Source organism: Ceratotherium simum, chromosome 22 (assembly GCF_057802395.1).
Source record: "Ceratotherium simum simum isolate JZ-2026a chromosome 22, ASM5780239v1, whole genome shotgun sequence".
NCBI lineage: Eukaryota > Metazoa > Chordata > Mammalia > Perissodactyla > Rhinocerotidae > Ceratotherium > Ceratotherium simum.
Window position 1 is genome coordinate 44,410,626 of NC_141921.1, and position 23,046 is coordinate 44,433,671.

Consider the following 23,046-nt stretch of genomic DNA (forward strand, 5'->3'; position numbering starts at 1 on the left):
ATTAATTTCTCCCTTTGAAATTGTGTGTCTATGTGCTTTAAGATTGAGACACTAAGTAAAAGTTGAGAACAGAGTTGACAAAAGTCCTTAAAATTCTGTGCCAAAAGTACTATATTGAGTTCTGGGTTTTTTTTTTTCTTTTCCTTTCTTCTTTTTTTTTTCTCTAGGAACTCTAAATTTAAAGTAGACATGATTTGAAATCTTACAGACGGGAACAATATCTCATGTAAGCCTGTCGATCTGTGGACAATTATTTCCAGATGCACAACCAACTCTGCATTTTTATGCGTGTGTTAGATTTGGGCTCTAAGAGGCAATTGCCATTCTGAGTATTTACATTGCCTAGTAAAATAACACAAGGCAGACATTTTAGAGGCTTAACAGCAACTTCACAATATTGTGGGAGCAGCAGTTAGAAGCTTGTGTTTGTTTTTTTTCAACTCTGTAATTTAGTAGTGTTTAAACTATTTTATAAAGATCTCTGGGACCAGTGAAAGGTAGTTTTCAGTGCAGAGCACTTGAGTGCTCATTGTACTCTGGCAGGCGCTGGTGCTTGGCAGGCCTTGCGTGAAATGTTATTTGATCTGATTGCATGATAGAATGGACTAAGGTTACACATTTTCTCTCCCCGTGGCTGTTGAAAGTGATGTATCAACGAGTACCCTTCAGTAACATGTTTAAAGACTTAACCTACATTCATTCACTCTAAGGTTTCCAGAAAAGGCCATTTAGATTTTTGTCTTGTTTGTGGTTTTGCGTTTATGAATTGAGGCGAGAGCTGACGTAACGTAGCTGTACCACTTCCTTTGTGTGTATAGGTTTTATAGCCTCTGTTCCTATAGGGTATGTTCCAGTCTACATGATTGTGATTATTTCTGAAATGCTTGAATGTATATGTATTTTCAAACGCAGGTACCTCAGCTCTGTGCCAATTTATTGTTGTACACCGTAGGTCTGCTGGGGTCGTGGTGGTGGTGTGATGGTGAACCCCGTCAACGTGTCAGTAAGGTTCAGTGAATTGCCTGTGTGTTATACAGACCAGCTTTCATTTTTATTAGTGCAACTGTGTACAGCTGTTAGGTCAGAATGCATTGGCTGCTCCTGCAGGGTAGTTTTATCTTACACTGGAGGTTTTATGGACTTGTCTGGCTGTGTTTCTTAATCCCTCTCCCACCGCCACCGTGCTTATCATTTTAAGCAAATGATAGAACAAGACAAGCTTTTATTTATTCATGTAATAGTTTACTTGTGAGAGATTTATTTTTGGTTTTGAGGAAATTGGTAAACCATGTAATTTATTAGCAGGTATTACATTTACTATGCTTTTCCAAGGTCAAGGGGTTTTGCTTGCTATTGTGTAGTCTGAGTAGCCAGTAGAACCGTCCATTTTATAATGACATAGGAAGCCAGTTTTTTTTTTTTTAAACTGGTTCTTTGTTATTCTACGATCAGTTTGTAAAACTCAAACAGGAATAAATGTTAGTGCAATGGAGATAATATGATTAAAATGTTTCCCCCTATCTCTTACCTCTTGTTACACTGTACCAAAGGGACTGAGAGTGCCAGTGACTAACAGAAGTTTGGCTGATTAATAGAAGGCTTTAGAAATGTCTCTGTTCGGGGACATGTGTGGCCACCTTTAAATTTTAAAATGTGTTTTTGGCTACAAGTTATTGAAAAGTATTTAAGACTGAGTAGCTTTCAGTCTTTGAATATAAGCCTATGACAGAGTCAGACTTTTTAGGCTGTAAAATAGATTGTGATATGAATGACACTTTTTTCTCAATAGTCTGGTCTCCTTACTGTCTGTCTGCCTTTGTCTTGAGGAGATGCTCACCACCACAGGCTTCTAAGACCATGCACTACGTTTTAAAAAAAGGAGCAAAAGTCAAAAACAAAATTGACTGAAATCTGTTTATGCATAGAGCTAATGTGATGCCTTTTTCAGAGGTCCAGTTTATTGATAGAAGAACATGGGGATGTGTTTTTAGGGGGACTGGTAGGGGTAGAGTTGGGGACTGCTTTGTAGGGGGTGGAGAAAGGGAGGTTTGCTTAAGTTGAGATACTTTTTAACTCATTGGAGAAGTGGGCCTTCTTAAAATATCCTGGAATGAGGAAAGGGAGTACAACATTTAGAAATCAAAAGAAATCAAAACATTTAGATCGGCAGCAGAGGCTGCTGAATCCAAGGAAAAATAGAGAGAAGTAGTTAAGTATCCTAGATCTAAACAGGTTATTTCAAAAGTTGATTTGTAATTATTTCTTTTTTCTGAGATCATATTTTTTGATTCTAAATATTAATGGTGATTAGGGTCATAGACTTGCCCTCCAAAAATCTATTTAATCCTTGATATAGTTGACATACTTACATATTTGTAATGAAAAACAATAATGTTGACATTTAATTAGCAAGAAAAAAATCAACATAATGGTACTCAGTTTTTAATGCTATCACGTGGAACCCTGCTGGTGTAATTAATCAATTTATTCAGTATAACTTGGTGGTAAATAGCTAGACTCCTGAACTCTATTCCTAGTTCCACCACTTACTGTGAGACCTAGGATAAGTTATTTAGCCTCTTTGTTACTGTGAGGAAAATGACAAATCTCCTAAGAGGGTGTGCAGAATTCTTAGAAATGTGCACATAATGACAGCTAATGTTTAATATAGTGAACACTAATTATGCTCTAGGTATGGTTTTGCTTGCTGAAGATACAAAAAAAGATGAAGTCTTGGGCCGGCCCCATGGCTTAGCGGTTAAGTGTGCGCGCTCCACTACTGGCGGCCCGGGTTCAGGTCCCGGGTGCACACCGACGCACCGCTTCTCCGGCCATGCTGAGGCCGCGTCCCACATACAGCAGCTAGAAGGATGTGCAAGTATGACGTACAACTACCTACTGGGGCTTTGGGCGGCGGGGGGAAGAGGATTGGCAATAGTTGTTAGCTCAGAGCCGGTCTTCCTCAGCTGAAAGAGGAGGATTAGCACGGATGTTAGCTCAGGGCTGATCTTCCTCACACACACACACACACAAAAATATGAAGTCTCTGTCCTCACAGCATTTATATTCCGGTGGAGGAAGACAAAACATATTAAAAGGAGCATGATGATTTGCAAAACTTCCAGCAGTAACTTCTGGGCATGCCAGTGATTTTTGGATGTTTAATATAGGAAGTTCAACATCACTCTTTAAGCTATTATTTTCTTCTTCCTTGATAAGAATGTGTTTCTCACACTACTAGATGATTTATTAGTCGTTGTTAACAATATTTGGCTCACAGGTAGGATAGAGAAGGAGGAAGAGACTTTTTCCGAGAAAGAAAAAAAAGGAAAAATGGAACAGAAAAGAAATTAAAGATAATGATTTGTCAGTTTAACACCCAACAGTAGAAAGCGAATGTTGAATCGTGGCCCATCCATAAAAGGAAATATACAGTCATTAAAAATCATCATGGTATAAAAAATATCCTATTGTAAAACTCAGTGGAAAAAACTAGATGCCAAACTATTTATATACTATGATTCCGATTATGTATACACCCACATTTAGTCACAGAGGCTAAGGAAAAAGCTTAGAAAGAAATATGCCAGATGTTAATAGTGCTAATCTCTGGATGATGGGATTATGGATGATTTCATTTCCTTATTATTGTTCTGTCTTGCATGAATTATTTAATCCTTGCAGATTTAAATGCCTCTGAGGTATAAGGGAGGAAACTGAGGTTTAGAGAGGTCAAGCCATTTGACCAAGGCCCCACAGCTAGTGAGTGATGAGACCAGGATTCCAAGCCAGAACCTGACCCCCTATTCTTAACTTGACCACCTCTCTTCCTACAAGAGGTGACCCTTGTAAAAGGACTTCCCCTGCCCCATCCCCAGCTGTGGCCCACATGGCTTTGAGATTTGTTTATATTAACCAGAGGGCACTCACTGTGTCTCAAATAGAAGGAGCTAATGCTGAGGTAGTGCTTGTACATGTAGTTATTGGAAAAGAAAAGCCAATATTCTGGCAAGAGGAGGACACAGAAGAATGACTTGAGAGAAAGAGGTCTGCAGGGGATAAAGGGAGGAGAGTGCTTCAAAGTGGGGTGACAGTACAGTCACATGCTCTAGGCGTTGGGCTAGAAATTGAGAACCGAGAAAACACTATTGAAAAAAATACCACTTATTTAATCAGGAGTCAGTGGAACCCCTGAGAATTTGGTGAAAGCAGAGCAGCCCAGGAGGTGGAGGATGGCCAGTGATGTGTAGAAGCTAGTTTGCGGTTGGCAAGAAAACGTTGAAAAGTTTGGCTGTGAGAGAAGGAATGATAGAAGATAGTTAGAAGAGGCTGCAGGTTAATCATGTTAACTGGTTGATGCATTAAGAGGTTAGTGGCAATGGTATTCTGTGGGTAGGATTTTATGATGATTAATATGACAGTTGTATTCAGGTTTTTGGGATAAAATGAGGTAATGGATGTAAATCACTTCAGAAAGCAGAAAACATAATTTTACAGGAGTCATCAGAAGTTTCTTGTGAAGAGTTTTTAAGAATATGGTAGGTAAGTATAGGAGATCCTTTATAAAATTAAAGTATTTATGCCAATAAAGATTTGAAATAATCACTTAGTTCTAAAGATGAACAATTAGATGCTGTTTCGCATGTCTTGTTTTCCACAAAGTGAATGAGCTTTTGTAGTTGTGGTTTTAAAAAAGGGTTAATTTATATGTGACTGTTGGGCTTCAAGGAACAAAATAGAGTGAATAGACTGTGCATTTGAAAAATTGCTGAAGTCAAAAGCCTCCAGATGGTGTCTGCTGTTGTGTTCACAGCTGTATTTACTGCAAGCTCACCAGATTATCTACTAATAATTTAAAAATAGCTGGTTAGAAACAGTGGTATATTCAGGTCTCTGCTGATTTTGAACCTCAATAGCAGTAGTGACTTTACTTATATGCCTTTAGTAAAATACCTATTGAAATTACTTAGTTCCTTTGCATTGCTTTCAAGATTTCTTATTTGGGCCAGTTTATGCTTTGCACAACCAGAGTGCTTACAGTGCAGAACCAGATAACCAGGTTCTTTTGATGTAATCTCTTAGCAGTGAGATTGGAGAATGGCTCTTGATTATCTTTTTTTTGTTTTACTAACCTTTTATCTTTTTAAACCTTTTTTTTTTTTTTTTGCTGAGGAAGATTTACCCTGAGCTAACATCTGTGCCTATCTTCCTCTATTTTTTGTATGTAGGTTGCTGCCGCAGCATGGCCGCCAACGAATGGTGTTAGGTCCATGCCTGGGAACTGAACCCAGGCTGCCAAAGTGGAGCGTGCTGAAGTTAACCACTAGGCCACAGGGCCAGCCCCTTTTTAAACATTTTTAAAGTGTTAAATGTATGGAGTTGATGCCTTAGACATATATAATATTATATGGTGAGCTTTCTGTATTTTTTGATATTATCAACAAATAAAAAGCAAGACCAAAACCCTTGAATACTCAAATTTACTCACTCCTCAATATAAATGCTTTTTTCTCTTACAAAGATTTAATACAAGTTCTTTTGTAAGGACTCAAATTACTAAATCTTATTTTTTTTGGCCATACATACTACTGTTTATTTGCTTAGTAAAAAAACAATTTGCACAAATTAAATGTAAAACATAGGAAAATAATCTGAAACGTTATCTAGGAATTTTAAATACGTGAGGGGGCAGTAAGAAAGACATGCATATTTATTTATTAATTGATTAAAATTATATAGAAGAACATATATCTGGATTGAACCTTTTGAACAATTATTTTCTTCTTTTGGTTTTAAGTATTTAGTTCTTACTGTTTTTCTTTTTGTGTGTGGATATTTTAATAATTAGGAAAATTATGCAGAAGAGTATTCACTCTTAAGTGTGCTGGGGGCAGGAGCAGTTTGAGCTTTGATCTTTGAATGGCAAGGAAGAACAGAAAGTGCTAAAAACGTGTAATGTCTAAAGCAGTTGGCTTTGGGGAAATATTTTCTTCAGTTTTGTCAATAGGTTTAAGTTGATTGCATAAACATTTATTGTTGGATACGTAATATTTTATTGTATGCGATACATTAAAACACTTAAAAATTTTTAAACTACTATTTAATAAATTAATTAAATTAATAGGCTTTAATCTTTAGAGCGCTTTTAGTATTATAGAGAAATTGAGAGGAAAGTACGGAGAGTTCTCATATGCCCCCTCCCCCCAAGTTTCCCCTATTATTAACATCTTGCATTAGTGTGGTACATTGTTACAGTTGAGGAACCAATATTGATACCTTCTTATTAACTAAAGTCTGTAGTTTACATTAGGGTTCAGTCTTTGTATTGCACCTTCTATGGATTTTGACAAATGTTTAATAACAGGTATCCACCATTACTGTATCACACAGAATAGTTTCACTGCTCTAAATACACCCTGTGCTCCACTTATTCATCCCTCCCTCCCTCCCCCCAAGCCCCTTGCAACCACTGGTCTTTTTACTGTCTCTATAATTTTGCCTTTTTTGGATGTCATATAACTGGAATCATAGAGTGTGTAGATTTTTCAGATTGGCTTTTTTCACTTAGCAATAGGCATTCAAGTGTCCTTCATGTTGCTTTGTGGCCCGATAGCTTCTTTTTGTCACTGACAATATTCCATTGTTTATATATACTACAGTTTATTTATCCATTCACCTCTTGAAGTACATATTTGTTCTAAGTTTTGGCAATTACGAATAAAGCTGCTATAAACATTTGTACAGGTTTTGTGTGGAGATAAGTCTTCAACTCATTTGGATAAATACCAAGGGGTATGATTTCTGACTGTATAGGAAGATATGTTTAGTTTTGTAAGAAACTGCCGTACTGTCTTCTAAAGTTTCTGTACCGTTTTGCATTCCCAACAGCAATGAATGAGAGTTCCTCTTGCTCCACATCTCCACATCCTTGCTGACATTTGGGGTTGTCATTATTTTGGATTTTAGCCGTTTTTATTTATTTAAAAAAATTTAAAATACTCTGGTGTCAGCTATGTTGCAGTTTTGATTTTCTCTACTATTTCCCATAGAGAGGGGAAATGAGGCCCATAAATATTATATATTACATGTGCCTCATTCTCAATCCTGTAGGGGAAGGCATAAAGGTATAAATTTAGGAATAACACGATTTGATTACACTTTTTTTTTTTAACGGGCATAATTTTGGTGTAATGGTTAGGTTATGGTTTGTGTGAAATGTAGTAGTATTAATTTTTTAGTGGTTCCATATAAGTGTTATTGCCCCTCATTTACCCTGTGTTCCTCATTTTGCAAAAGATTTCATTTTATAAAGGGAAAAGGATGCTTCGAATTTTTTGAAATAAACTCATTCTACCAAAGGTCTTCATTTCCTAGATATTTATAGATGTAAAGATTTGTATTAATTTCTTTATTGTTAAACCATGTATTGAATGGTCAGGGCACTCAGAAATGAGGAAGATTTGATCCTGTCCTTGGAGGTTATAATGTATCTAATAATAATTGCAGCAGTGAATATTCGAGGGCTTACTGTAGGGCAGATATTGTGCACTTCTAAGATGAGATTAGAATTACTTCCCAGCTATGCTTATTTAGAGCATTTTTGACTTTGCTTTTATCCAGTTACTTATTGGAATTTAACATCAACTTAACTGCGCTCTATGCCTGCTCAAAGCCTTGGTTGTGAGGATGATTTGGATAGGCTCTCTTGTGGTTATGCAGTTCATTAATTCCTCTGCCAGGGGTTCTTAACTTTTTATCAGGGACTCCACTGAGTATTGATGCCAGCTGTGATTCTCTCCCAGAGCAGAGTTTGTGAATGTTTGGCTACATATTCACAATACACAATTGCAGGTAGTTTATGGAATCCCTGAAACCCATCCATGGACCTCTGATTAAGAACTCCTATTCTAGTGAGCCCTGAATCTCTGTTTGAATTACTCGGAACCAAACCTTTGCATTTCTTATTTTTGGCCGATTTGCTTTGCTTGAATAGTGTGGTATGAGGCCATTGATGTCTATGGAGCCTGGTGGAGCTTGCGTGTGTCCTGAATGGTTTATCCAGGGGTTCCCGAGGCTGCTGTTCGCCATGGCAAACTGTCTTTATGAGGACCCAGAGGAGAAACTTTTCTCAGCTCTTACTACCGGAAAGAACTGACCTCCTGAGCCTGTGGTTTTTAACTTATGGATTTAGAATCCTGTGACTATCAAGTTTCCTTTGAGCTATTTGCTTATAAAATTTTGGCCACATCTCATAAAAGGTATAAAGTGAACTTGAACACCTCATTCATGGTTTCATCTTTTCCATCCCTGTTCCCCCTGCAATTTTCCTTTGTCCCACGGAAAAGAGAAGCAATATAGTATAGTAAGAGTACAGGCTCTGTAGCCTTATGACCTGTGAGACTTGCCATGTGACCTGAGGAAACCTATTTCACCCCTGTGTTTTCAGAGTCCTCTTCTGTAAATCATTCCTACTTTGTGTGGCTACTGTGAGGGTAAAATGGAAAGCTCTTAGAGCAGTACCTGGTACGTTTACCTGGTACAGGTAAAACGCTGAGTCAATCTTACCTATTGTTACCATCCCAGTTTCCTCATCTATTTAAAATTTTATTTTATATCGTATGAATCTCAGTAAGCTGCCTTAAATAAGCCATTTTAAAAGTAAGCCATACTTTAAATCTCCCCAGCCCCCTACTTATTTTTTTTATACAAAGGTTTAATTTCTGCCTGAAGATATTCATTCAAGAAGTTATGTAAGAAAGTGCTGTGGACTGAATTGTGTTCCCCCAAAGTTCATATGTTGAAGCCCTAACCCCCAATGTTTTGGTATTTGGAAGTGAGACCTTTGGGAGATAATTAGGTTTAGATGAGGTCATGAGGGTGGGGCCCCATGATGAGAATAGTGTCCTTAGAAGAGAAAGAGACCACAGTTGGCTCTCTGTCATGTGAGGACACAGTGAGAAGGCAGCGAACTGGATTGGCTGGAACCTTGATTTTGGACTTTCCAGCCCCCAGAACTGTGGGAAATAAATTCCTGCTGTTTAAGCCACTCAGTCTATGGTATTCTATTATAGCAGCCTGAGCAAGACTAACACAGAGAGTAAATTTCATACATGCGGAGTAGAAGGTGATCAGTAGCTTATTACAGAGACGGAGCTTTTTGAGAGTGAAATGGGGATTATGCTTCAATTTGCGGAAGGCTTTACACCTACTGAACAGCCTTCCCTGAATTCTGGTTTGGTCCTCACAGCTACCTTTTGCAAGAGGCAAAGCCGATGCTGGCTTTTCAGGTTACAAAATTAGAGAGCCAAGTCTAGAGAAGCTAATGGAGTTGCCCACATTCACAGTTTCCATTTTGGAAGTGGCTAAGCCTCTTAGTAGCTGTGTTTTCTGACTTTTACATCTGTTGTTCCTTCCATGAACACCTTAATATTGTCAGTTCAGTTTTCTAATTCTTTCACTTAGGAGAACATCACCTTTATTTTTAGTCTTTGTAGGGATATTATTTTCAAAGTGGAGAAATCTCTCAGTTTTTACATTTCGACATGGTATCTGAAACGTCAAGTGGTGAAATTGTTGAATTTATCTTTCCTGTCTCAGGAAGAAAAATAGAATTTATGAATTCTTTGGCATGGTGGTTAGATGTGAAGTGTAAAATTTCTGTGAAGTATCATACTCTAAGAAATGTGATATTCCTGAATTAGTACTTATGACATTTTATCCTTTTATTTTGGTTCAGGTATTGGTGTGCCATTTTAGTCTCACTGATGAGTGTCCAGAATGTAGGAGTTATTTGGAGTTATTCACAGTCAAAAGATTGATACTCATTTTAGTCAAGGTGATTTTGAGTATGTCTTGATCGAAGGGGTGAAACAAGAGTGTTAGAAGCTACAAATTTTAAGTAGTTAAAAAATCCAACTCAAACTCTGCCCTTATTTTGAGAGAATTCTGGATCCCTGCAAAGTTAATGTTTATGATCCATCAGAACATACTGTATTTGCTCCATTTCCCATTAAATTTTAAGAAAGAAACTAAAAAAATCCCAAAACATCAAATTTTTACTTTCTAGTGATAAAAAACATTTATTTGAGAGTAAAAGCTGGAATAGATTAAAAAAAAAACTTTATTGAAATAAAATTCCCGTAACAGACAATTCACCCATTAAAAAAATGTACTGATCAGTGGTTTTTAGTATGTTTACAGAGCTGTGTAGGCATCACCACAATATAATTAGGAATAGATTTTTATATGGCAGTTTCTGGTGATTAATTGAATGCTCCTAGATCCCTTTTATGTATAAATTTGTACCTCCATGAGTAAGAATATACCTTAACTATATGCTTTACTATTATAATATATAATTGGGGGTCGGCGCTGTGGCTTGGCGGTTGAGTGCGCGCGCTCGGCTGCTGGTGGCCCGGGTTCGGATCCCGGGCGCGCACCGACGCACCGCTTCTCTGGCCATGCTGAGGCCATGTCCCACATGCAGCAACTGGAGGGATGTGCAGCTATGACATACAACTATCTACTGGGGCTTTGGGGGGAAAAATAAATAAATAAATAAAAATTAATATATAATTGGCTTAAGGCATTCAAACCCAGCTTTTGTTTATAGTGGTCTGACTTCAGCCCAGGGTTATTAAATCCTTCAGTGACTGATGACTCCCTTCAAGGTATGATAAAGCAATTATGAATATGGTGTGAAAATGGGATGTAGTCTCTTTCAGCATATTATCTGGAGAAATTACAACTTTCCCAGAGCATTGTTTTCACCTTTGGTGTACTCAAAATATGTTAGATATTTGCCATTTTCAGCAGTTTGTGTTAAAGAATTTTTCATTTGTTAATTGAAAGGCAGCCAGCCTTTATGGGTCTCAGATTAGGGGAATTTCTTAGTGTTGATTCCCAGTTAGTTCATAAAATTCAAGTGGGCCCTTAAGGCTGCTAGGCAATCATACTTGATTTTCCTAGTCCATTCACTTGCCTCGTTTCCTAGATGACTCTTTCATACTTCTCCTTTTACACTTCCTCCCCGTCTTCATGCTGGGCTTCCTGCTTCAGTGAGAAAAATCAAAGCAGTCAGAAGAGAACTTCCGCAGACTCCCACCACCAACCGCATTGACTTACCTTGCAGCTCAGACTCCGCCCTCCTGGCTGTGTGTAGATAGAGCAGCTGTTCTTGGCTCTCTAAGGCCAGTGCAGCCCATCCTGCCACCCCGAGGTGCCACCTGCTGCTCTCTCATATAGTAATTTTCTCTCTCATATCATTAATGTTTCAGACTCTACTGGATCATTCCCAACAGCATACCAACGTGCTGCTTTTCTCCCATCTTAAAACAAACAGAAAACCAAAACCCCCTTTTTTTGACCCTACTTCCCCTGCCAGCTATTGCTTATTTCTTGGCACCCCTTTGCAGCAAAACATCTCAAGAAGAGTTTTCTGTACTTAAGATCTCCACTTCTCCTCTCCTCTCTTAAATCCATCACCCATCATTCAGGGAAGCTGTTCTTGTGAAGATTACTAAATCCTCTGGACTGACTGTTCCCTCTGCCTGGAATATATTTCCCCTGATATCTGTGTGGCCTCACTTTCAAGTCTCAGTGAGGTTTACCTTGACCCTTGGTCTGTACTCTAGTTCCCCTTACCCTGCTCTGTTTTTCCCTTAGTGTATTGTCTTCTCACATACTATCTGTGTATTTATTTTCATGACTTACTGTCTTGTTCCTCCCACTAGAATGTAAAGTCCTGAAGGGCGGGGATTTTTAACTGATGTATACCCAGCACGTAGAACAGTAACTGGCACATAACACATGTCTGATAAATATTTGTTGAATTTCTACGCTGTGCACTAGGACTCATGGCTTTAAAAATTACTTAAATGACTATAACTAAAAATTTTATTTCTAGTGCAGACGTGCTTGGCTACCTTCTTCACATCTCCATTTGGATGTCTAACAAGCATCTAAAACTTAACATGCCAAAATGGAACTTCTGATGTTTTCCCCTATACCACACATAGTTGTGGAGTTTTTATTTTTTAACTTCTTCAGCTAGTAGGATTTTACTTGTCAGCTCTTTTCTTTGGTGTATAAGTTGTACCACCTGGAATGCCAGAGATAGACTGAAGCAATCTGAAGTTATTTAGTTTCATCTGGCACTGTTAAAGCAGGTTCATTTTTGAACATTGATATAAATTGTAAACAGTACTGTACTAATGAAAAGAAGTCAATGTCCATTATTTAATTCACTTTAATTTAACCAATAACTTTTTTGTTGTTGATTCTGTAGAATCATTAGTTAGTATTTTATTGCTTGATACTTGGAAATATGGTTTTAGCTTTCAAAGTAAGGAGTAAGAATATTTGTTATCAAAACTTTGATTTAAAATTTCCATGTATCCTTTCCGGCGGTGACGACCTCCCCACGAGAACATGCCTCTCTCAAAGGATCTCCTTCATCCCTCTCCGGAAGAGGAGAAGAGGAAACACAAGAAGAAGCGCTTGCTGCAGAGCCCCAATTCCTACTTCATGGATGTGAAATGCCCAGGATGCTATAAAATCACCACCGTTTTTAGCCATGCACAAACAGTAGTTTTGTGTGTTGGCTGCTCCACTGTTCTCTGCCAGCCTACAGGAGGAAAAGCAAGGCTTACAGAAGGATGCTCCTTCAGACGGAAGCAGCACTAAAAGCACCCTGAGTCAAGATGAGTGGGAAACCATCCCACTAAACACATTTTGGATACAAAAAATAAAAAAAATAAAAATAAAAAATAAAAATAAAATAAAATTTCCATGTACTTAGCAAACATAAAGTACTTTTTAGAAAGCCTTTCTAAGTGTAGTGGGTAAACTATTGAATCAGGAAATGTGTACTTAAAAGTTCCTTTCTGGGAGGATCAAATTAGCCCTCATAAAATTCAAGCTTGAAATGTAAGGTTTTAGTGAGACATGGAGTTAATGGCATCGCCTCCATAAATGCTGATCAGGTCACACAGCATCATAAATATTGAGGTAGCTTTCTTCAAATTGGATTTAAGTTGGCAATTACATTTACCATCTACTAGCAAATTATTAGATTTCTTACCTCTGAAACTCAAAGAATCTTATCCTTGTAGATTAACGTATGTTGATAGTTTACAGGACAAAGAGATCAAAGAAACTGGCAATAACGTTTTCTCTTTTTTTGGAACCAGTAAAGCAGCAGAACAATGCTGTTTAACCTAATTTAGTGCACTGGTGGTGTAAGGGGAACCAGATTGTGATCAGACCATATACCAAGACAACCCAGTTGATCAGTGAAAGAGTTGGTTGGTATTTGGTAGACGGGGAAAGGAGGAGGAATTTGGCTGAAGTTTTTACTTTTTAACAAATTGAGTTTCCTTTATGCATCCAGTGCATTAATGTTAGAATCTGTTTGTAATGGTCATTTGCAAAAAGTCTAGTGTGTGGTAGTTCTGTGATGAGCTATAAAGATAGAGATACAGTCCTTGGTTTACAAGTCTGATAATATTATCTTTCGTTAGCGTAACACTAGAATACTCTAAACTTAATCCTCAGCATAATCTCTTGAGGTAGGACCGTAATTCCTATTTAACAAAGGAGGAAATAGCTGAGAGGTCAAGTTGCCTTACTCACTGCCACTCAATACCTAGTTTGATTTCCATGCCTGATGTTATCTCCACTACATCACAGCCTCCAGACTTGTTGGAATAGATGAGAAAGACAGCAAAAGTAGACTGCTGGGAGAGAGATTTCTGTAGACCAAATGTGATAGAATGTGCAGAGGTAGAGAGGGAGGGAGAGGAAGCTTATTCTTTGAATGTGGTTAATATGAGTAAATGACCTTAGAGTGGATCTTTAGAAGGTTAGTTTTGGTCATATCTAAATATATCCAATTCTTCTTTGTATTAAAGAATTGTTCTGAGAGGGAAGATAATTTCACTGCACTTTTTCCAATAATATATCTTTAAAATGAAAAATTTAATCTGATTTCAATTTTTCAGGAGATCCTCAATTTGGTCTCCCAGAAGTTGAGTTTTAAAATAAAGGGGCCAGGGAGAGAGTGTGTGTTCAGTATCTGCTTTAAAAAAAAAAAAAAAAATCAATTCCAGCATTGAATACTAAAACACAAGGAACCAAAAGCTTGGTCTAGTGACAGTGTTAGGGTTAATTTTACTTGTTGAAATTAATGTTCTTTTGATAAATAAACCATTTCCAGGTTCTTGGTGGATGAATTTAACTGAGAACAGATTACAAACTATTACATTAATTCATGTGAATTGTGTCAAATCTGAAAACAAAGAAACTTTTCTTTTTTTTTTACCGTTAGTATATGGCCTGGTTTGATCATATAGGTTTTTCTCCTTTTCATCCTCTGATGCCTTCTCTTCTAAGATTAAAATCAAATCTTTTATATTGAACATGTGGTATTCAGGTACTATTATAATTAATTAACTTCAATTTCTTGTAACTTCTATAATATTCATTTAAAAAAAATTGATGGAAAATTTATTCTTGTTTTCAGAGTGATAGAAACAATAGATAAAAATTTACTAAGAAGCTAATAAGGTAACTTTATAGTTATCAATTGGGATCTGAAGAGGATTAGTTAGTTGAAAACTGCTTAAATTGAAGACGCCTATGGAGTATGTACTGGTACTCAGGAGGTTAGCGGGACTAGTAAAGGGGTTTTTCTAATCCAGCTTTGGCATTTAGCTTCTGAAGGTCACCTGCTAGTCTTCTGTGTTTGCGGCCATTGAAGGAGGCAAGATAGCAGTGATGTATAGACCTTGTCATAATGGGAAGGGGGGACCAGAGGACAGAAAATTGTGCTTCATCTTGATTGTCTTCAGTAGGAGCCACAATGATTATTTAACCAAGTACTTTTCAACTTGATTGTTGTTTAATTCATCATTTGTGTTTGTTTTTTTAATCCCTGTTGAAATACGTTGGGGTTTTTTTTTATAAGTCCAACACTTTGTGCTAATATAACAATTTGACAAAAGCTTTCATAACCTTATGCATTGTAGCATTAATTCCATCATGTGAGTGAATGGAAGGGCTTTTTATTTACGCCCAGGACATTTGTTTAAATGAGAAGTGATTCCTTGTTTAATGACACTGGCTTTTCTAGTAAACTTGTCTGTAATTAAAGAGGATGAAGTTTTAATATGCCTAATATACTGTCTGGTAGATTAATTCATGGAAGACGTATTTGATTGCTGAAACATGCTGTAAAATGAAAGTTTTTGGCACTCTGAACCGTGAAAAATTTAGATTGTCCTTCAGCATGCCTCTAAATGGAAATTTTATTTAGTATCTTTTCTTTTATTACTGAGATCCTCTAAGGCCAATGGTAAAAAACTAAAAAAACTAGCATTTTTAAACCTGTTGAATAGTATTGTGTTTTTTTTTTTTAATATTTATTTATTTATTTAGTGTGTGTCTGGGCGCGCGCGCGGAAGATCAGCCCTGAGCTAACCATGCCAATCCTCCTCTTTTTGCTGAGGAAAGACTGGCCTTGAGCTAACATCCATGCCGATCTTCCTCCACTTTATATGGGACGCCGCCACAGCATGGCCTGACAAGCAGCTTGCCGGTGCGCACCCGGGATCTGAACCCAGGCCGCCAGCAGCGGAGTGCGCACTCTTAACGATACACCACGAGGCCAGCCCCCATTGACTAGTATTGTTAACCTAGCTTTGAAGGAAGGCTTATGGAGTAAACTCAAGTTTGTTTTCAAATTAAGTTAGGTTTGATAGCTCTGTTGGAGTTGTAGTTGTGATATTTTTTTTTTAAAACAAAGTCAGATAGGCAAATACATTTTGTTTTTATTTTCTGCCATTAATGAATATTTCCTGTTTTATACTTTTTTTGGTAATTCTGTCAAAAGCAGCATCAGTAACTCTGGGGCCTGATTTTCCCTGAGGCAATCTACAGCAGACAGCTTGTAGAGTTTATATGTCACTGAGGAGGTTTGTGGAAAGGTTTTTTTCCTTTTTTTCCATTTAGGAGGATTCAGCAATTTAATTTCTCTAGTCCTTAGGAGGATCATTAGATCTAAGTAGTGCCCTTTCGGACCACTCTCAAGCAGAGAATTTGGGAAAAAGTGAAGAACAAGCCTGGAGGGGGGGTTGAAAAGGAAAAACAAGGGGCAGAGAGCTACATATGGTGTCATTGAGTTGTAGAATGGCTGGGAAATGGCTGGGGTGGGAGGATGCTACTTGGCTTCAGTGGGCCCCGTCATCTCCTACTTGAATGTTAAAGCTTTGGTGTTCTTAATCCTACAGGCATTTGGCACCTAAAATATTGATAATTTGTGACATTCGTTACATTTGGTTTACGAAGTTATTCAATTGAAGTTTGGTAAATCATTTAGAATTTTAGAGTCCCATTCATCTTTTTTTTTTTTTACAGGGAAGAAAGTAAGGCACAGAGTTGGTAAATTATAGACCCTAATTTCTGATTAGTGTCTTTGGGCTTCACCAGTGCTCATTCTACCAAATCATAGCATCAAGTAGTTTTATTTGCTACTTTATTTTATTTTATTTTATTTATTTATTTTTTTCCCCAAAGCCCCAGTAGATAGTTGTATGTCATAGTTGCACATCCTTCTAGTTGCTGTATGTGGGATGCGGCCTCAGCATGGCCGGAGAAGCGGTGCGTCGGTGCGCGCCTGGGATCCGAACCCGGACTGCCAGTAGCGGAGCGCGCGCACCCAACCGCTAAGCCACGGGGCCGGCCCGATTTGCCACTTTTCAATCTATCTTTCTGAAACTCAGATTCTCAATTGCTCTTTGGATTGACTTAAGGCACGTGAAAGAATCACTTGTCATTACTAGTAGAGGCTTGGTTTAAAAAACCTGATTGAGGTTGGCGTGCCTGTGAAATATACATCATTACTTATCTCTATCTAGGCCAAATTATTTTTCTCAATCATGCTTCACATTCCTGGATATAGAGGCATTAGTGTTAGTATATTGTTATCTTTGTTTTCTAGATAACATTAAATTTCATCATCTGTACATGGGAAGGCTTATTGTCAATACATAGTGAACATTTTGACCTCAAAGAAACCAGGAAATAGACTCATAAAACAAGACACAGTCACAATCATTTTGAGAAAGTTTATGGGGAGTCATACTCAATTGGACAGATTATTAAAGTCAGTATGACAACAAAAATGCACACAGGAAAGTTTCTCTTAAACAAAAAACCCCCAAAAACCACATAAAATTTTCATAGTGCCTCAGAACAGAAACTGGTTGTGTAGCTTAGGAAGCAAGTTCAAGGGCTCTGCTTTTGATAGCAAGATTTCTGTTGAAATGTGAAGAACTTATTGTATCATATTCCATAAATGTTATAAAGGAAGTGAGATGTGATCTACTTGTAATTATTAGTCATGAAATTATGAAGAATATAGAGCCTGGCTTTGTTATAGACAGCCTACAGTATAAGGAAAAGAACAAGTCCCCATTTCACACATGAATAAATAGACTTAATCTCATGACATGGCAGAGCTGTAGTACAAGGGACAGCCTGGGGGTGAGGAAGGCAGAAATGGTTGTCACTCAGCCAAAATAGGCTAGGATTCAGAGTAAACAACACTTGTGATCAAAATAAGTTCCAAGTCTCATTAGGGCTCTTGGCATGATTATGCTGAAATGAGAGTAGAGTACAGTACACGAAAATATTTTTGGTGTGGAATTTATTGTACTTAAGTGCCTACTTCTCAAATCTAGAACCAAGTTGAGTTACCATATTTGCCCAAATCTCTCAATAAGAATATTAGGATGTAAAATAATCAGTTTTAGTTTCTCCTTCCATTCCTGTTCTACTTCCTTAATGCTACCCTTAAAATTCCAATACGGACTATATTTCTTTATTTCTACATGGGATCTGTGAATATCTGTGGTGTTTATATGAGTATCTATTTCAGGAAGTTTCTGTCTGTGCTGGTCTATAGTATAGATAAATTCTATTTTACTTTTTTGATTTAAGAGAAGGCCTGTGATGCAGAACTTAAAATGCTACCCAATCTCAAATTTTGTTTAATAGCACATTTTAATCTGCTGCTGAATTGAGGCTTTAATGATTTTAGGCTTTAATGATTTTAGGTTTCATCTCACATTTCATATTTACAGGGGAAATAGAATAATATATAGAGAATGATTAAGCTAAGCAAATATTTGCACTTTGCCACAGTGTTAGATGTTCTAAAGTCAAATATTTGCTATAGAAATTAAAGCTTAGCTAAACTAAAGAATAGTTATCTTACCTTTTAAGATAGGTAAGATGTGGCTTCCAAAACCTCATTTTCAAAGCACCTGACAAAAATATTAAGAAAAAGACTCCCTGGTTACTATGAAAAATTTAAAATATGAACAGTGATCTATGAGATCCTTATAATTTGTTCCTTTTATATAAAGTTTACATCTGGTTTGGTTTGGAAGTGCTTGCACTGTTATAAGAGCTGTTTGATAGGAGTGTAGTTTATTGGTGGTTGTGCATCTCTTGTTACTGCTCCTCTCCTGCCCACCATTGCTTTTCTTTCTGGATGGTTTCTGTTAGCTTTTTTGTAAGTTAGACAAGACAAATGGTTTTAAAAGCCCAGGAATTTGTTAATAGGCACCTGCCCTCCCCATTTTTAGTGTTTCTGTCTCTTGGCACTTATAATTATTTTATGATGAATTTTCACATTTCCATTCTCAAAATGCTTTCCTACTTCCTTTCTCTGGCCCTCCACTCAGGTGGTTGAGCTATTGGAAATTTTGACCTGTGTTTACCATTTGCAGAAGATACTTGGTTATGTTTTCTTGACATGTTTTCCTGCAGAATTGACCCAATTAGTGGCTGCATTTTCCTCCTCTTCTTTTATTTACCTGTGTCCTTTTCCTGGGTTATAGTGTTTGTAATTCCTAATCTGAGCTGGATGTGAACGTTGAAAGAGTGTTTGTTATTTTCTCACTTGTAAATTGGTAAGGATTTTCACACCCTAGTGGGGAACTAAAGTGGTGTAATTCCTTCTTTTCCTTTTATCCTGGCTTACTGCTTTCTCCCAAGGACCTATTTAAGCATGGACATTATATTTCGTAGTCTCTCTTTCCTTTTTACCTTGAAGTCTGCAATTCTGATTCTCATGCCTCAAGATCTAAGATTTTTTTTCAGACTCCTCCATCCTCCTCACTCCTGCCTGTTCCCCCATCCATATGACTTTATGTCCTTGTTCTTGAATTGCTCCTTTCTGTTGTCAGAGTCCTTCTGGAAACGTTTTCTATGGAAACCTTTGCATTCAGGCCAGAATTCCCTGGGGAGAATTTGCTTTACAGACTGCCACCCTCCTTTTGCTTGCTTTTTCAGATTCAGAAGCTCTTTCAACGAGAAGGAATAGTTCCTTACATTTTGGCCTCCTCTCATGGCAGATGGCTGACCTTTCCCCTCAGAGATTGTTGGTACCTGGGACTTACAGGGTAAAAGGAAGTGCTCCAGAGAAATGCAACTCATGCGTACGCTCAAGGTTTTTTTGTTTTTTGTTTTTCCTTTGTTCTTGTAATGACAAAATAGCCGTAAAACTAGAATGATCCGTCACTGAACAAGTTTATCTGGCCTTCCCCATTTTCCCCCAAGTCTCTATGAAAAGGGTGTGGTGTCACGTGACTGCCATTCTTCCAATACATTAAATCCCTTGTCACGCACCCTTGTTGTAACACCCACCTTCCCATACATCTCAGAAAACTGGTGTCCCCTGATTATTGTTTTAAAGCCAGTTCCATAGTATTGCATTTTGGAAAGGCTTTTATCATTCAAATTTTAGAGAGGAATTTGATTAAAATATCCCTCCCCAAAGTCATGAGTTCTTCCCTGCTTTGCCTCTCTTCCTATATATAAGCAGCCTGTGATAACACAAATGGCAGATAAAACAGCGAAGTACTCAGGGAATGCTTTGAGATATTTTAATCATTATTGAGAAATAAGTGATTGAAAATATATGCTCCTAATAGCTGTAGTTTTGTAGAAAAACAGAATTCTGCGTTTCATCTTGTGTTATAAATACAAAGGTATCAACTTGGCAGAAATTGGGGGTTTGTTTTTATTGTGAAGAAGAATGTGCAGCCTCCCACATACCCACACAGCAATTGCATACGCCTGGAAAAATCCTCCAAGAGTGGTAGACTTATGTTTTTATCCAGGCTGTCATTACATATAGCCTGTCTGCCAGAGACTCTAGGCCCTGATTTTAGAGTGATGGCATAGTATGTTGAGTGAGTCAGAGGAGATTAGTGTGGAAAAGGGAATTTACAAAGGAGGAGTGCTGACATTGTAGGATGATAGAAGCTATGATTCTAAAACTTGGCAGATGTGACTATGTTGGATAAAAGGTGGAGAAAATAGTGGAGAGAAATGCTTTCTTGCTCTTTTTTCCTCGGGTCAAGTTGTGTAAGTTGCTGAAAGAATGGAAGAATAAAGCCTTACATTGCTATGGGACTCGCTCACTCTGTCTTTTCTAAGAAGAATTGTAATCTCTTGTCTTGGTGAGAGTCAAGGATAAAGCCTCAGGCTTTAAGTACGCTTATTCTTGTACCTAAAGCTATTAAAGTTGATTAAAAGGGAGTGGCTTATTGATGAAATGGAATTCTTATTATTTTTATTTAGATATATTTAGATCTAGATCAGTGCTAATAGAACTTTCTGTGATATTGGAAATGTTCTGTATCTGTACTGTCCAGTATGGTAGCTATTAGCTACATGTAACTGGTGAGCACTTGAGATGCGGCTAGTGTGACTAAGGAACTGAATTTTTAATTTATTTAATTCTAAGTAATTTAAATAGCCACATGCGGCTAGTAGCTACCATATTGGACAGCACAGATCTAGATTAAAGTTCATAAGTGATTCACATGGCTATACAGTGAATAACATCTGAGCGCATTCTCATGTACAGACATGTTATAGTTTTGTGGACACGTGCTTTTATTTTTATTTTCTTTTGGAGAAAGTTGGAATGAAAAGGGGAGTATAAAGGCACTAATTTAATTTTTAAAACAAAAAACCTGAAGGTGGCCTGTTTTAATGTATTTAAGGAAAACATTAATGAGAACCTTATTGTTCTACCTTACGAATCTGTGCCCTTTGGGGCTGGCCCCGTGGCCTAGTGGTTAAGTTTGGCATGTTCCGCTTCAGTGTCCATGTTGTGGTGGGGACCTGTATACAAAATAGAGGAAGATTGGCCACAGATGTTAGCTCAGGGTGAATCTTCCTCAGCAAAAAATTAAAACAAAAAAGGCTCTGTGCTCTTTGCTTAGAAGAGGAAAGCTTGTTAGTGGATAGTGAAAAATGAAGTCTAATTAATAAATAGACTTTGTTCCTTCATCAATATTTGATTGCTTTCAAAGTTAAACTCGGAACAAGTGCTGTTCTCTGGAACCTAAGCAGAAACCAGGAGACCGTGCTTATACAGCCAGAGTAGGGCTGGCATGGAGAAAACAAGTTCCCGGAGGGCTATGAGCGCCCCTTAGAGGGTTTGAGGAGTCAGGGCAAGCTTCTCTGAGAACTGACAACTCTTTCCTATTTAACAATGCAAACTAAAACAACATTCCTAGGATCAGCTAGATGTATTCTAACACACTCTCTTCTGCAAAATGTTTGTTGAGTTCCTCTGTGCTGTGTGGCATTCTGAGGATTTGTAGAACATTGTCTTTTTATCATCATCATCAGTGTTAACTGACATATTGAGCATCTTTTATCTGCTAGGCATTGTACAGATTAGTACTTTACATGAATTATCTTACTTATTCCTCACAACAACTCCATGGGATATGTTATATTATTTTAATTTTATAGATGAAGAAACCAAAGCTTAGACAGAGAAACTGATTTGCGCATAGTTATAAAGCTAGCAAGGACCCATGTGTCTTTCTGTCAGTTAGAGCCTTACAGGGAAGGATGAGAGGAGACAATGTATGAAATACATGAGTTAGTGAATAATAAGGTATTTTACGTTAGTAATACATGTCAAAATGCTAAGCTGTAAAATGCAGACTATGATTGCAAAAGGAATTAATTAGAGGAGCAAGAATGGTATGGCAAGGTTTGGAGGCGTCAAGAATTACTTCTGAGACAATGTAGGGCTTGGAGTGGACTTGAATGGTAGGCACTTGATTCAACAAACGCTTATTGAGCTAGCAGTAAAGACAGTGTGAGCAAAGGTGAAATAGAGTACCCCAAGTATAGGGGATACATGTAGAAGGCTTTTATTGGAGGGTTGTGGGGGAACAAGGTTATATAGTGAGGACTGGAGGGGCAGTTTCTTAAAGAAGGAAAGTAGACCTCATATAGTCTATCCTCAGAAGTTCTTTTTTTTTTATTGGGATATAGTTGGCATGTATAACATTATCTTAGTTTCAGGTGTACAACATAATGATTCGATATTTGTATATATTGCAAAATGTTCACCACAATAAGTCTAGTTAATATCCATGACTACAAAGTTACAAATTCTTTTTCTTGTGATGAGAACCTTTAAGATTTACTCTCTTATAGCAACTTTCAAATGTGCAATACAGTATTCCTAACTATAGTCACCAGGCTATACGTTACATCCCATGACTTATTTTATAACTGGATGGTTGTACCTTTTGACCCACTTCACGCATTCATCGAAAGTTCTTGAATGAGGATATTCAAAATTGAGACAAAAGGTAGGTGTCATTTGTGTTTATGGAGAGAGTGAAAATTGAGGTCTAGGATAAATGAGGGCACTGGGAATGGAGAAAAAGATTGACAGTATTTTCCCAAATGTTTTTCTCCAAATTTGTGTGGTTCAAGATAGTGACCAGTAATACCCACCTGCTTGCTATTATCTCCAGCCTCTTATGTGGTGCTCATCGCTTTGATTGGTTGTTTGTCTCTGGTGACCACAGGGGAGTTCTGCCCTTTTCCCTGGCTGCGAGCCTGGGTATGGCTAGGACACACTGAGGCCAGTGATACTCCCGCTGCCTTGGCGCCCTAAGATGGTTTCAGGCATCAAGAGTCTCTTTTTTTCTTGAGTTC

The 23,046-nt window shown here is 37.6% G+C and overlaps 1 protein-coding gene and 1 pseudogene across 5 annotated transcripts in view; both read left to right on the forward strand.

The window, feature by feature from the left end:
• Nucleotides 1–23,046, forward strand: part of RERE (arginine-glutamic acid dipeptide repeats) — a 420,402-nt gene that overhangs the window by 104,433 nt on the left and 292,923 nt on the right. Inside the window, exon 2 of one of the 5 annotated variants that reach the window (XM_087446871.1) lies at nt 19,357–19,513. The exons of 3 other annotated variants lie outside the window; for them this stretch is intronic. The gene's annotated coding sequence lies outside the window, so the exon portion shown is untranslated. The remainder of the gene's footprint in view (nt 1–19,356; nt 19,514–23,046) is intronic. One more of the 5 variants, XM_087446872.1, reaches the window with a different exon arrangement.
• LOC101406018 (small ribosomal subunit protein eS27 pseudogene) lies at nt 12,400–12,756 on the forward strand (annotated as a pseudogene).